The sequence below is a fragment of the Hemiscyllium ocellatum genome, chromosome 28 (assembly GCF_020745735.1).
Source record: "Hemiscyllium ocellatum isolate sHemOce1 chromosome 28, sHemOce1.pat.X.cur, whole genome shotgun sequence".
NCBI lineage: Eukaryota > Metazoa > Chordata > Chondrichthyes > Orectolobiformes > Hemiscylliidae > Hemiscyllium > Hemiscyllium ocellatum.
Window position 1 is genome coordinate 48,587,732 of NC_083428.1, and position 14,849 is coordinate 48,602,580.

General features: G+C 43.0%; 1 protein-coding gene across 2 annotated transcripts in view; it reads right to left on the reverse strand.

Moving 5' to 3' along the window:
* The window catches only part of LOC132829107 (paralemmin-1-like), a 300,302-nt gene that overhangs the window by 241,215 nt on the left and 44,238 nt on the right, over nt 1–14,849 (reverse strand). The window contains exon 1 of one of the 2 annotated variants that reach the window (XM_060846426.1): nt 1,955–1,999. The exons of the other annotated variant lie outside the window; for it this stretch is intronic. The gene's annotated coding sequence lies outside the window, so the exon portion shown is untranslated. Of the gene's footprint in view, nt 1–1,954; nt 2,000–14,849 lie in introns of those variants that run through there. 2 annotated transcript variants of the gene reach the window in all.

Genomic DNA, 14,849 nt, shown 5'->3' on the forward strand with positions numbered 1-14,849 from the left:
GGAGGGCATTTAGATCCAGAGTAATGACCCTTCTCAAGTTTAAACATCTTGGATAACTATTGAATATGACTTCCGAGAGGTCTCAGTGTGTATCTTGTAGGATATGTCTGAAGACTGAAGGATTTGGAACAATGTGTCTATCCCTAAAAACAATGGGAATGGGAATATGACAACAGGGTATCATGAAAGCCAAAAAGGCTTTCTTGGAAATTTTGCCATTACACCAGAAGGTTTACAGTGTGGGTGAGGAGCAATTTCTACACAATGTATCAAAGCAAAAAATGGTTGACTTTGTTAAAAACATCAACTTCAACTGAAACGTTTAAGGCTCATTCCTCAGCTGAACCACACAGGGAAGTTCCAGTATGTTAACTTGCAGCAGTTTCAGGCAGGGAAATCTATTGTTTCTGGATTGCTGCAGAGTAATATATATCACTCCAGAATCTTGGAAAATTAAATCAGTCATTGAGACATTCCCTCTTGTTTTCCTACAGCTAGACTCTTAACAAGCAGCAGAGTCACAACATGACTTCTGGAAGCAACATGACCTTGGCATGTTGAACAATTAACACCATTCAATGGATAGAGCACATTTGGGAATGTAGAAGATGATGGGTATTAGAGCCTCCATTATTGACTATTAACCAATTGGTATTTATTCTCACAATAGATAAATTCATCTCAGGCAGAATGGACTATAATGGAGATATTTTTAATTAATCTGTCTAGATATATTATAAAACTCCTCTGGAGCATGTGGGACTTGAACCCAAGCTATCTGGCTTAAAGACGGGTGGCACAGTGGTTAGCACTGCTGCCTCACAGCACCAGAGACCCGGGGTTAATTCCCACCTCAGGCAACTGTCTGTGTGGATTTGCACATTCTCCCCGTGTCTGCATGGGTTTCCTCCGGGTGCTCCGGTTTCCTCCCACAGTCCAAAAATGTGCAGGTTAGGTGAATTGGCCATGCTAAGTTGCCCGTAGTGTTAGGTGAAGGGGTAAATGTAGGGGAATGGGTCTAGGTGGGTTGCTCTTCTGAGGGTCGGTGTGGACTAGTTGGGCTGAAGGGCCTGTTTCCACATTGTAAGTAATCTAATCAAGATAGGGAGATTTCCCCTGCACTCTTGTGGATTAGCCACCCATATTAAATGGTATGGTTAGATAGCAGCCAATGAAATTAAACATCAGGTGCAGGATATAATGCTGGCCAATCCAACGCCCACTGAGACTCCTATCTCTGACAAGCGAAATACGATTTTCTATGGCTATCTTGCAGACCCAAAAGGCAGCAACTCCAAGAGTTCTGCAGTCCTTGTGTTCAGTCTCACGAAAAGTACTTAAACAGGATTTGAACATATAACCACCTGCTTCAGAGGGGCAAAACCACCTTTTGCCTAGGAACCCTCCAACCACAAGGGATGAATACAGATTTCTCCGGCTTTCTCATTTCCCCTCCCCCCACCTTTTCTCAGTCCCAACCCTCAGACTCAGCACCGTCTTCTTGACCTGCAATCTTCTTCCCGACCTCTCCGCCCCCACCCCCCTCTCCAACCTATCACCCTCACCTTAACGTCCTTCTACCTATCGTATTCCCAATGCCCCTCCCCCCAAGTCCCTCTTCCCTACCTTTTATCTTAGCCTGCTTGGCACACCCTCCTCATTCCTGAAGAAGGGCTTATGCCCGAAACATCGATTCTCCTGTTCCTTTGATGCTTCCTGACCTGCTGCGCTTTTCCAGCAACACATTTTTAAGCTCTAAACACCAACTGTACCAAATGTAGGAATGAGTAACAGTTATCCTAGTTAGAATGAAGAGGCAGAATCTTGCATTCCTAAGTAAAAATATCCTCTCCTTCATAAATTGAAACATGTCATGCAGTAAATTAAACATTTCAGTTTGCCAAAGAAATGGAACAGCTCATTCCATTGCAAACCAATGATTGAGAAATCTTACCTGTTGCCCAAACTCAGCGCCAGCTTTACCTGAGGTTAATTACTGTTAGTTGATGTAAACTCTCAGTGCAAGATATGCAACACTGGAGTTCAATGGTCTGACACAGAGAGCATCAAAACCAATTTATGGTAATGTTTTCAGCAAAACCTTGCCACAATGCTTGTAGAAAACAGCCCCACTCAGATCATCTGGAGAGGGGGAGACTCATTTCCCTCTCAGCAGCTCAACGACATAACAAGGAAGCTTTTTCAGGAAGCATATTTCAAAGGTCAGCAGGGGTTAGGCAGCAGAACCCGCTGTAGGAAGACCCTTTCCACTCTCCCAACATAATGGCTGTGCACTTGCACGGATTCTCTGCTGGTGGGAGATGCTTGAATTCTTCACAACCTGAGTCTGGCCCAGTCTACACGGATGATGATCAGTAAGGGGAGAGGAGAGGAAGACTACAGCCAGCTCATTCAACTTGAACATTAAAGCTGGCTGATTCAGAAGTGTGTGGCAGTGTTAATCTTGTTGCATTTTGCAAATGTTCTCTGCAGCTTTTGAGAGAAAATTTAAAAGTAAACATATGGCACATCACTGTAAAATCATGTAAATCCAGCAAAGCACCCTGAACGCTTTCAACAGACAAGACTTGGAGATGCCGGTGTTGGACTGGGGTGGATAAAGTTAAAAATCACACAACACCAGGTTATAGTCCAACAGGTTTATTTGGAAACACTAGCTTTCGAGGTGCTGCCTCTTCATCAGGAGGTTGTGGAACAGGATCATAATACACAGATTTTATAGCAAAAGGGTTACAGTGTCATGGAGCTGCAATGATAACTTAAACAAATTTAGATTAAGTCTTTCTTCTTTTAGAGTGGGATATGCTAGTTAAAGAATCGAAACTAGTTCTGTGTGTTATGATCCTGTTCCACAACCTCCTGATGAAGAGGCAGCACCTTGAAAGCTACTGCTTCCAAATAAACCTGTTGGACTATAATCTGTTGTGTGATTTTTAACAATAGACAAGACATAAGGACTGAAGGGCTTGTAATGTGCTGTAATGTTCTATAACCCTTAAGAGGAACACATATCTAGGGTCAATAGGAGAAGAAATTGTCACTGTTCTGAGAGGGAGGAGGTGGTTTGGAAGAGCTGGGATAAAGGCCTCCTCCATGACACACAGATGAAAACTTCCATCTTGCGGTTACGGCTGACTCAGTTCACTACACCGCAATCCCAGCACTGATCTGCTGGTGAGCTATGATCTTCAGGAAGTTCCAATGATTTCCCATCCTCCCAAAACATGGCCAGCAGCAGCAAGATACTCATTTTCTATCTCTAGCAGCTACTGATTTTAATCGTGATCGAGCAGAACATTTGGTGAAAGTCTCAGGCCTGCACGAGCCCAAATCTCAGAACTAGTCAGTATCATATTGAGCCAGAAAGTTTGGAAGAAATAGCAACGTAGACAGAGGAGATGGTGGAGTGGTTTTCTGTTCTATTTCCTCACACTGTTCTGCCCAGACATCAGATGGTGAGGCCTCAATTCATTGGGATCAGAAGACCCGAAATGCTGTCAGGCTGCATGATGCCAATTATTCTATACCTTGCCACTGGCCATTCCAACATTTCCCAGCAGTTTGATTACTTCATTAACTATCTCTAACAATATTGTCATTGTCCATCTTGCTGATCAACAATTCCAGGGTGCAGAGTGTAGGATAGATGTCAGACCTACATTTACTTCATAATTTAATTAACTACTAGTGCATTGACATAGAAATTGTCATCATGCCTCAACTGACTACAGGTAGGACCACGCATGATGGATCTCACCTGCCTCACCAGATTGGTGAGCTCCAGCCAGTTCACAGTTTGTAGCAGGCTGGATCCAGAATGGCTGTCTGGATCTGACAGCAGGTCGGAGGTTAGGAATACTACAGCGTGTAACTCAACTCCTGACTCCCCAAAATCTGCCCACTATCCTTCAAGGCACAAATCAGGAGTTTAATGGAATACTCCCCATTTGCCTGGATGAGTGCAGCCCTGACAACGCTCAAGAAGCTTGACACTATCCAAAACAAAGCAATCCCTCTGATTGGAACCACATCCACAAACATCTACTCCCTCCACGACCAATGTTCAGTAGCAGCAATGTGTACTATCTACAAGATGCATTGCAGAAGTTCACTAAAAATACCTTCTAAACCATGACTTCCATCTAGAAGGACAGAGGCAGCAGATACACGGGAACACCACCCCCTGCAAGTTTCCCTTCAAGCCACTCACCATCTTGACTTGGAAGTATATCACCGTTCCTTCACCACCGTTGGGTTAACATCCTGGAATTCCCTCCCCAGTGGCATTGTTGGTCAACCCACAGCACTTGAACTGTAGCAGTTCAAGAAGGATGCTCACCATCACCTTCTCAAGGGCAGCTAGGGACAGGCATTAAATATTGGCTCAATCAGTGATGCCCACATCCCATGGGCGAATGCTAAATGGGCTCTGGTCTCTAATCCTGGGTAAGTGTTGCTAGTCACAGGGTGATGATTACACCAATAACAACCTTCAGATTTAATCTGGAGCTGTGGACAGCACTCCATTAATGCTTACGCTCAGTAAGTACCGTTTGCAATTCCTATTGTCTCAATAGCAGCCTCAAAGGGAATTAAATTTGTAGTGGGGTTTGAATCAGTCACCAAGGCCTCTGTTCACATAGACAAGGGGTTAAATGCCTGTTTCAGAGGGGTCAATAAAAATGGGTCGAGGAAAAACCGCATTCCCTAGACTTTCAGGAAGTACTTTCTGTTGACCACATTGGAGGCTTGGGAGGTGAATCAGGCCAAACAATAATTCTGAATTATTGGATCATCATCTCACACAATGGAAACACTAGGCAGGAAAATATTTCACCTTCTGTTATCAGCGGATGATTGCTTCATCTGATTTTCCTCTTATTCCTTAATGATTCTCAAAACTATTCTGTTTCAAGAAGAAAACTGAATATTGCCCACATATTAATAAGTAGCTGTGTACACTCACTGTCTATTAAATGTGAAAATCCCTTTCATCTGTGATTTCAACATGCTCAGAAGGAGCTTGATTTAGTATGTCTAGCTCTGCTTTAGGAAAGCAGAATCTTGAAATGCTTACAACATTGAGAAAAGAGTCTACTAGGCTGGTAGCAGAAAGCAAAGAGCTAAAATTAGCAGAGCATTAGTGAGAACCATTTACCGATTCAAAAGATAACTGTAAACAGAAGTTAAATTGAATCATTCTGACCTCAGCCCTCAATCTGATGTAAACTGTTGTGGTTGATATGCAAGAGAGGAAATGTCTAAGGTCAGGAACCATTAGTGCAGCCATTGGTGATATTGATTTGAGAATTGGTCCAATATGCTGAGTTAGAGATCACAACTAAATGTACTGAGCGAAGGAACAGTTCCTCCAGTGTTTATCTTCCACTGCGGCTACAAGAGGTAGGAAGGAAAGAGCAGACGGAGCTGCTTCGTCCTTTACTTTGATGCTGAACTATAGATGGAAACTCAACCATGAGGCTGCAAGGCACAATCTGATTATTTCTTAAAGAATTCCAGGATAAAACTCCACTATTTCCTCCAGATTTCAGCACATGCTCACATCGATTATCCAGGCCCTCCCTCATCAGGGGTCTTCATCAGCTCCTGGCTGTAGTTTACAAAACTAACATGGGGAAGGAGGGATTGGTAAGAGATGTGTGGGCATTGGAGTCGGGGGAGACACAGACTGAGAGAGAAAGAGAGAGAAAGAGAGAGAGAGAGAGAGAGAGAGACTGTAAGAGAGAAATACACAGACTGAGAGAGAAACGCAGTCTGAAGAGGAAGAGAAAGAGAGAAACACAAGTTGAGAGAGAGACAAACGGACTGGGAGAGGAAGAGAGGGACAAACACATTTGAAAAAGAGATATACAAACTGTGAGAAAGTGTGAGAAACAGATCGAAGAGGAAAAGAGAAACACAAATTTGGAGAGAGACTGAATCCTAAGGTCAGGTTTGACTTCAGATGTGCCTTGTTGTACAATGTGTCTTTTTTGTGAATGGGTGATTTGGTGCTGCTTCTCTTGAGGACTGAATCTCACCTCTTTGAAGCTGGAGCAGTCAGTGTGTGTGTTTCAGTCAGTGAACTGAATTGATTTTCAGTTTAATTCATAAACTTATAACTTGCTGTGCACTGTGAAAAGCCATCATTCTGTCCGAAAACTTTGATCAGAAGTTATTTCTAACAAGTATTTTGTTAGATTGGTGTTTCTCCTGGTGGTTGACACTGAAAGGCCATTGTGTAGTTTGAATTAAAAATTACTTCTTAAATCTTTCTACCTCTTTGATTTAAAAATGCTGTTATCCATCTCGTGATAAATGCTGCAAGTATTTTCTTTGGGGCACAGTGATACTAAGACACAAAGATAAATGGAACAACATTTTACAAACATAAGGCCCTATTCAAATTCAAATGCCATGTGGTCAAATGTCACATGATGGAAACTTCAGAACACCTCCAATCAGAGTTAGCAACCGTTTCTTTGCTGATGCTAACAGAATGTAACAATCTCAAGAAACTGTTGGCGATTTCACCATCTTGTCACCTTTTCAGGCAGCCATATTGAAAATGACTGACTTATACTAACATTGCTGATGTCAATATTTTTGTATTGGCTGCAGAGTACAGAAAAGCAAGAGGGAATTTTATTTTTAGTTTATACATGGGACATTAGCATCGCTGGCTAGACCAGCACTTATTGGCCATGCCTAATTGCTGTTAGGGAAGTTAAGAGTTGCTGTGGGGTCATGTGTTGGTCAGATCAGGTAAGGATGGCAGTTTGCTTCCCTAAAGTACATGGGTGACAGATAGATTTACCCCCAGCAATTTCATGTCACCATTGGAGTCTTAATTCCAGCTTGTTTAAAATTAATTCAAATTACATCATCTTTTGCTGCCGGATTCAAACCCCCAGAATATTACCTGGGTCTCTGGATTAGCAGTCCCGCAATAATACCACGAGGACGTTACCTCCCCACAACACAGTCACCATATAACTCCTATGATATGTTGTTGTGGTTCTGTTCACCGAGCTGGGAATTTGTATTGCTAACGTTTCGTCCCCTGTCAAGGTGACATCCTCAGTGCTTGGGAGCCTCCTGTGAAGCACTTCTGTGATGTTTCCTCCGGCATTTATAGTGATTTGTATCTGCCGCTTCCGGTTGTCAGTTCCAGCTGTCCGCTGCAGTGGCCGGTACATTGGGTCCAGGTCGATGTGCTTATTGATTGAATCTGTGGATGAGCACTCATCGACCTGGACCCAATATACCGGCCACTGCAGCGGACAGCTGGAACTGACAACCGGAAGCGGCAGATACAAATCACTATAAATGCCGGAGGAAACATCACAGAAGCGCTTCACAGGAGGCTCCCAAGCACTGAGGATGTCACCTAGACAGGGGACGAAACGTCTGCAACACAAATTCCCAGCTCGGCGAACAGAACCACAACAATGAGTACCCGAGCTACAAATCTTCTCCCAAACTTTGAACTCCTATGATATTGACAGAGACAATATTTATAATAATGAAAGGATTCTATAGGATGGATTTGAAAAACGTTTCCAGTTGTGAGTGAGCTGAGAAAAACGGTGCATTAGAATTAGATTTTATTATCATGTGTACTCGAGTACAGGAATACAGGAGTACACTGAAAAGTGTACAATGTCACCATTCTTGGCACCATCTCAGGTGCAACAGATTCTAGGTACAAAATCTTCACGTAAACTTGAAAAATAAAGAAATAATGTTATAAATTCAACATTACAATCCTCCTTAAGTGCTTAGCCATGGGTATGGATCAGAACTCTTTCACCCTGCCAGTGAGACCAACACCATGCCACCTCTGCTGGAACACAGTCGTCCTACTTCGCCGCCATCTTGCCTCTACTGACCACATTGCCGGCATGTATCCATGCTGGGCCGACCACAGAACTGCAGCACTGTCAGGTTCCGTACTGCAAATTGGGGCCAAATTATATTAAACATATAATCACCCTCGACAGGTTCATTAATGGGAAAGGAAATCTGCCGTCCATACCTGGTCTGGCCTACATGTGACTCCAGAGCAACAGCAAGATAGTGGACTTTAAAATGCCCTCTGAGGAAGCCATATCAAGCCAGTCAGTTCAAGTGGCGATTAGGGATGGGTAATAAATACTGGTCTAGCCAGGGTATGCCCTCAGTCCATCAGCAAATATATTTTTAAAAAGTCATTTCGAAGGAAATTCTTTTGACAGTGAGCTGTGCAAAAGTGAAACTTGCTGTTGTTTTGAGTGAAGCAGATAATTATCATGTGTTAACTCTGATATCCAGTTTGGGGGTGGCATGGTGGCTCAGTGGTTAGTACTGCTGCCTCATGGTGCCGGGAACCCTGGTTCAATTCCTGCCTCTGGCAACTGCCTGTATGGGGTTTGCACACTCTCTCCGTGTCTGCGTGGGATCCCTCCAGATGTTCCAATTTCCTGCTGCAGTCCAAACAAATGCAGATTTAGGTGGATTGGCAGTGCTAAATTGCCCATAGTGCCCAGGAATGTGCAGGCTGTGTGGGTCAGCCATAGAAAATGCAGGGCAGGGCTACAGGGGTGGGGTTGGTCTGGGAGGGATGCTCTTCAGAGAATTGATGTGGGCCAAATGGCCTGTTTCTACACTGGAGGGATTCTATGACCTCAATTGACTTAAAGCAAGCAAGGTCTCTGACTGATTGTTGTCACCTCAAAACCCATATCATATCTTATATCATAGCTTATCTTATCACAACATGCCAACTAGAAATTAGGACTTTGCTCTGAAGCTAGGCCCCATTTGATTATGAAGGTTTTTAAATCAGCTATCATTGTGAATACATTAGATCTGATTGATTTGTTTTGAAGGGAAAGCTAAGACATTTGCACTCAGCGCTAATTTTAACTAATCTGTTGTTTGTTTGAGACACAGGTTGAACTCTGGCCCTTTCTGATACCAACACAGATCCCAGATCCATCACATAGTGGCTTCAAAGATATCCCCTCATCCTCTTGGCCTCAGAACTGACCAAGGCGTGACTTACCCTCCTGTTTGCCAGGTTTGTGCTTCTTCCTAAAAACGTAGTTCTGGGATACCTCATCCAAATACAACAAAAAAAGTAATACATACGGAATGCAGACCATGTATCTTCAAGACCTCATAACGTCACAAAGCACTTTCCAACCAATGAAGTCCTAGTGACGGACGATTACTGTTGTCAATTTAAGAAATTTGGTTGCCATTTTAATATACAAAAATTGGCAGCCATTTTGTGCAAAGGCCTGATAAACAACAATGGAATAAATTACCTCTAGTGTTGGTTGATAGATAAATATTGACTAGGAGATGAAGGGAACTCTTCGGTTGTTCTACCAATAATGCCATGGGATCATTTATGTGAACATAAGAGAGCAGATGGAGTCTTGGTGTAATGCTTCACCTGAAATGCAACATCTCCAACTATGCAGCCCTTCCGATTGAGTTGTGAGTAGATTAGTTCAGTTTAGGAAACTTGGTCAGCATGGACCAGTTGGGTCGAAGGGTCGATTTCCATATTGCATGACTCTATGAAGCTACTCAAGCCTTTGGAGCAGGATTTGGAAAGACAGCCTTCTGACTCACAGACAAAAGATACCTCCTACGCTGCCGAGTATCACAATCTGCTGTTGTACCCGAACTTAGCTCACTTCAGAAGAAAACAATTCATTCTATGCAGCTATCCAAAGTAAAAACAACAAGGTTCTAACAACTCAGCCACAGATTCTGCTGAGACTGGATAAACAAAGCATTAAATCAATTGTATTTTTGCTTTTGGTTGATGAATTCCTGATAATTTCTTTGATATTTGCTGCCTCAGGACAGAGTCTATAAATACATTCCTCAGCCCTTGGGATCTCCAGTTCATTCCACCCAGGACCAAAATTATTTTAAAATAAAGAGGCCAGCTGTAGTTATGTTGCTGGGTGCTTGTCCAAGCATGACCATCCCCAAGTGAATCCAATCTTTACAGAGTTGAAATAATGTTCTGTGCTTTTGATTCACTTCAGCAATTCTGGAAAACTTTCACAGGGCACTGTTTGTTTATGTTTTGTGGGTGGTTATACAATCCAAACTCCTGAATGGTGAGGCCTCAGTAGATCCTGAAATTAGCCCTGGGCCTCAATAACATCAGTCTAATGGACTTCAGATACGTGGCATCACCCTTAAGACATCACCCTTAACCAAAATGCCACTTGGTGTTCTTCAAACATTTACTGCCATTTGCAGCTGAAATATTGCAGTTAGATCAATGAAATGTTTGGTCAATTGAGTCTGTCCACAACAGATGAGACATAGTGAGTGAATTTGATGGGGAAATAACCCTTCTGTGTTCTTTTTTTCATGAACTGGTCATGAAATAATGAGAACACCATGGACCAGGTTAATAGGCTTGAACAGATTAAGGAAGTGAACGTGCTGAAAATTTTGGGAAACATCAACACCCCAGGGTGGACCAGATATATCCAAGATTACTACGGGAAGTGAAGAATGAAATTGCTGCACCTCTGGTGATAATCTTTGCATCCTCATTTTCGACGGGAGTAATGACGGCTGATTGGAAGGAGGTGAATGTTGTTCCGCTGCTCAAGAAAAGGAATAGGGAAATTCCTGGGAACTACAGACTAGTCAGTCTTATGTCTGCTGTACTGAAAAGGATTCTAAGAGACAGGATTTATGATTATTTGGAAAAAGATAGTTTGATTAAAGAAAAATTAAAGATAAGGTTCCCCATGGTAGGCTCAATCATAAAGTCAGGAAGTATGGGACACAGGGAGATTTGGCTATCTGGATTCAGAATTGGCTGGCTGACAGAAGGCAGAGAGTGGTTGTAGATGGAAAGTATTTTTCCTGGAGATCAGTGTTGAGTGAGGCCCCGCAGGGCTCTGTTCTTGTGCCTCTGCTCTTTGTAGTTTTTTTAAATGACTTGGATGAGGAGGTTGAGGGGTGGGGTAGTAAATTTGTAGATGACACAAAGCTTGGAGTTGTCGTCGTTAGTATAGAAGGCTACTGCAGGCTGCAGCGTGACATAGACAGGATGCAGAGCTGGGCTGAGAAATGGCAGATGGAGTTCAACCTGGATAAATGCGAAGTGATGCATTTTGGAAGGTCGAACTTGAATACTGAATATAGGATTAAAGACGGGATTCTTGGCAGTGTGGAGGAACAGAGGGATCTGGGTGTGCAAGTACATAGATCCTTCAAAGTTGCCACTCAAGTGGATAGGATTGTTAAGAAAGCATATAGTGTTGTGGCTTTCATTAACAGGGGGCTAGAGTTTAAGAGCTGCAAGGTTCTGCTGTAGCTCTACAAGTCCCTGGTGAGACAACACTTGGAATATTGTGTGCAGTTCTGGTCACCCTACTACAGGAAAAGTACAGAGACTTTGGAGAGGGTGCAAAGAAGGTTTACCAGGATGCTGCCTGGATTGGTGGGCTTGCCTAATGAAGAAAGGTTGAATAAGCTCGGACTTTTCTCTCTGGAGAGAAGGAGGAAGAGAGGAGACCTGATCGAGGTATACAAGATAATGAGAGGAATGGATAGAGTCAATAGCCAGAGACATTTCCCGAGGGCAGGATTGACTGGTACGAAGAGTCATAATTTGAAGATATTAGGAGGAAAGTATAAAGGAGACATCAGAGGTAGGTTCTTTATGCAGAGAGTTGTGAATGCATGGAATGTGTTGCCAGCTGTGGTAGTTGAAGCAGAGTCATTGCGGAAATTTAAGTAACTGCTAGACATGCGCATGGATAGCAGTGAGTTGAGGGATGCGTAGGTTCAGTTACTATATTTTACATTAGGATTAAACCTCGGCACAACATCGTGGGCCAAAGGGCTTGTTCTGAGCTGTACTTTTCTATGTTCCACCTATGTTCTATAGTCAGCATGGCTTTGTGAGAGGCAGGTCATGCCTCACAAGCCTTATTGAATTCTTTGAGGATGTGACAAGACAACTTGACGAAGGTCAAGCGTCGATGTGGTGTATATGGACTTTAGTACGACATTTGATAGGTTCTTCACTGTAGGCTCACTCAGAAAGTTAGGAGGGTATGGGCTACAGGGAAATTTGGCCATCTGGATACAGAATTGGCTGGCTGAAAGAAGACAGCAAGTGATGGTGGATGGAAAGTATTCTGCCTGTAGTGACCAGTGGTGTCCTGCAGGGATCTGTTCTTGGACCTCTGCTCTTTGTAGTTTTCATAAATGACTTGGATAAAGCAGTGGAAAGGTGGGTTAGTAATTTTGCCAATAACACAGATGTTGCTGGTGTTGTAGATAGTATTGGGGGCTATTGCAGGCTACAAGATGATATTGGCAGGATGCAGAGCTGGTCTGAGAAGTGGCAGATGGAGTTCAACCTGGATAAATGTGAACTGATTCATTTTGGAATGTCAAATTTGAATGCTGAATACAGGGTTGAAGACAGGATTCGTGGCAGCGTGGAGGAACAGCGGGATCATTGGGTCCATGTGCGTAGATTCCTCGAAGTTGCCACCCAACTTGATAAGATTGTTTAGAGGGCGTATGGTGTTTTGGCTTTCATTAACAGGAGAATTGAGTTTAAGAGCCACAAAGTTTTGCTGCAGCTCTACTAAACCCTGGTTAAACCATACTTGGGAATTTTGTGTCAAGCTCTGGTCGCCTCATTATAGCACGTATGTAGATACTTTAGAGTGGGTGCAGAGGAGATTTACCAGGACGTTGCTGCCTGGATTGGAGGGCATGTCTTATGAAGAGAGATTGAATGAGCTAGGGCTTGTCACACTGGAGAAAAGAAGGAAGAGAGGTGACTTGATAGAGTTGTACAAGGTAATGAGAGACAGATAGATAGATAGCCAGACTTTTCCCCAGGGCAAATTTGGCTGTCACGAGGAGACATAATTTTAAGGTGACTGAAGGAAGGTGTAGGGTAGATGTCAGAGGTGGGTTCTTTAGGCAGAGAGTGGTGGGTGTGTGGAATGCACTGGCAGCAGTGTTGGTAGAGTCAGAGACATCAGGGACATTTAAGCGACTGCTGAATAAGCATATGGACGGCAGTAAATTGAGGGGTGGGTAGGTTAGGTTGATCTTAGATGAAAATAAATGCTTGGCACAACACAGTGGGCCAAAGGGCCTGTATTGTGCTGTACTGTTCTATGTTCTGTGAAATTGAACAAGGAAGGTAACGATTTTGAGAAGAGGGAGGATGGTGTAACTTTGAGAAAAATGAGCTCATGAACTGAAAGTCTCTGTTTATACCATTTGTCCAGAGCTCCACCAATCAGCCACTGAAACACTGCCAAGTTTCAAGACCATTCTTTTCAGAAGGTCACAAACTCTCTAAACTACAAACCTTCAATCAATGACCTCACCAAGATTTACCAAGACGTCACCATGACTGGAGGATTTGAATTATAACAAGAGGCGAAATAGACTGAGACTTTTTTCCCTGGAGTGTATGAGGTTGAGGAGTGACTTATACAGTTTATGAAATCATGAGGGGCATAGATAAGGTGAACAGCCAAGGTCTTTTCCCTAGGATAGGGGAATTCAAAACAAGGGAGCATAAGTTTAAGGTAAGAGGGGATAGATTTCAAAGGGACCTGTGGAGGAACCTTTTCACACAGACGGTGGTGTGTGTATGAAATGAATTGCCAGAAGAAGTGGTAGATGGAAGTGCAGTTACAACATTTAAAAGTCATTAGGACAGGTATATGGACAGGAAAAATTGAGAGGGGTATGGGCCAAGAGAGCAAGTTACAGAGAGACACAAAGAAAGACAGAGACCGAGAGAGAAGTACTCTATTCTTCTTTGCTCAGGAGCAGTCTCACTTGTCTCTGCAGTCAAAGCATATTGTAATGTGTGACTTTTAGAGATTTGTTATAAATGAACTGGCCACTTGTGTCTGTTGCCAATGAACCAAAGCATCTTGAGAAAGGCAACAGAAGCAGAAGAGTCATAAAGATCATCTCAATAACAGAACTGGGCAAGAGTGACCAGTGAACTGTCTTGCCTGTTTTTTTTCTATGTTTGTGTCTGTATATGTCTCTGTGTGCGTGTGCGTGTGCGTGCATGTGTGTAAAGTGCACTTTATAAGGGAATTAATGTTTTAATCAGTACTCTTATGTGCCAACAGCTTCTAACTGTTTACATGTAACTAGAGACTAATTACGAATAATAAATAGCAACTTTTGTTAAGTACGGAAACCTGGCCTGTGCTTTTTGTTAATCTGAAAGTCAGGTAAATTATGAAACTTTGCAAAGTTGGTAAAATCTTTAATTTTTGTGTTAAATTTGGGAATAGCAGTTCACTTCACCAGTGAGATGTAATTATGAATTCTGTCACACGGATGGAATTGAAGGCAGTCATAGAGTCATAGAGGTGTACAGCACGGAATCAAACCCTTCCATCAAACCCATCTATGCCGACCAGATATCCTAAACTAATCTAGTACCATTTGCCTGCATTTGGCCCAAATCCCTCTAAACCCTCTATTTATGTACACATCCACATGCCTTTTAAATGCTGTAATTAAAGTCTGGTTGAAGATTTGTAGCTCGGGTGTCCGTTGTTGTGGTTCTGTTCGCCGAGCTGGAAGTTTTTGCTGCAAACGTTTCGTTCCCTGGCTAGGGAACATCATCAGTGCTATTGGAGCCTCCTGTGAAGCGCTGCTTTGATGTTTCTTCCGGTATTTATAGTGGTTTGTTCTTGCCGCTTCCGGGTGTCAGTTTCAGCTGTAGTAGTTTGTATGTGGGGTCCAGGTCGATGTGTCTGTTGATGGATGTTCTTGCCGTTTCCGGGTGTCAG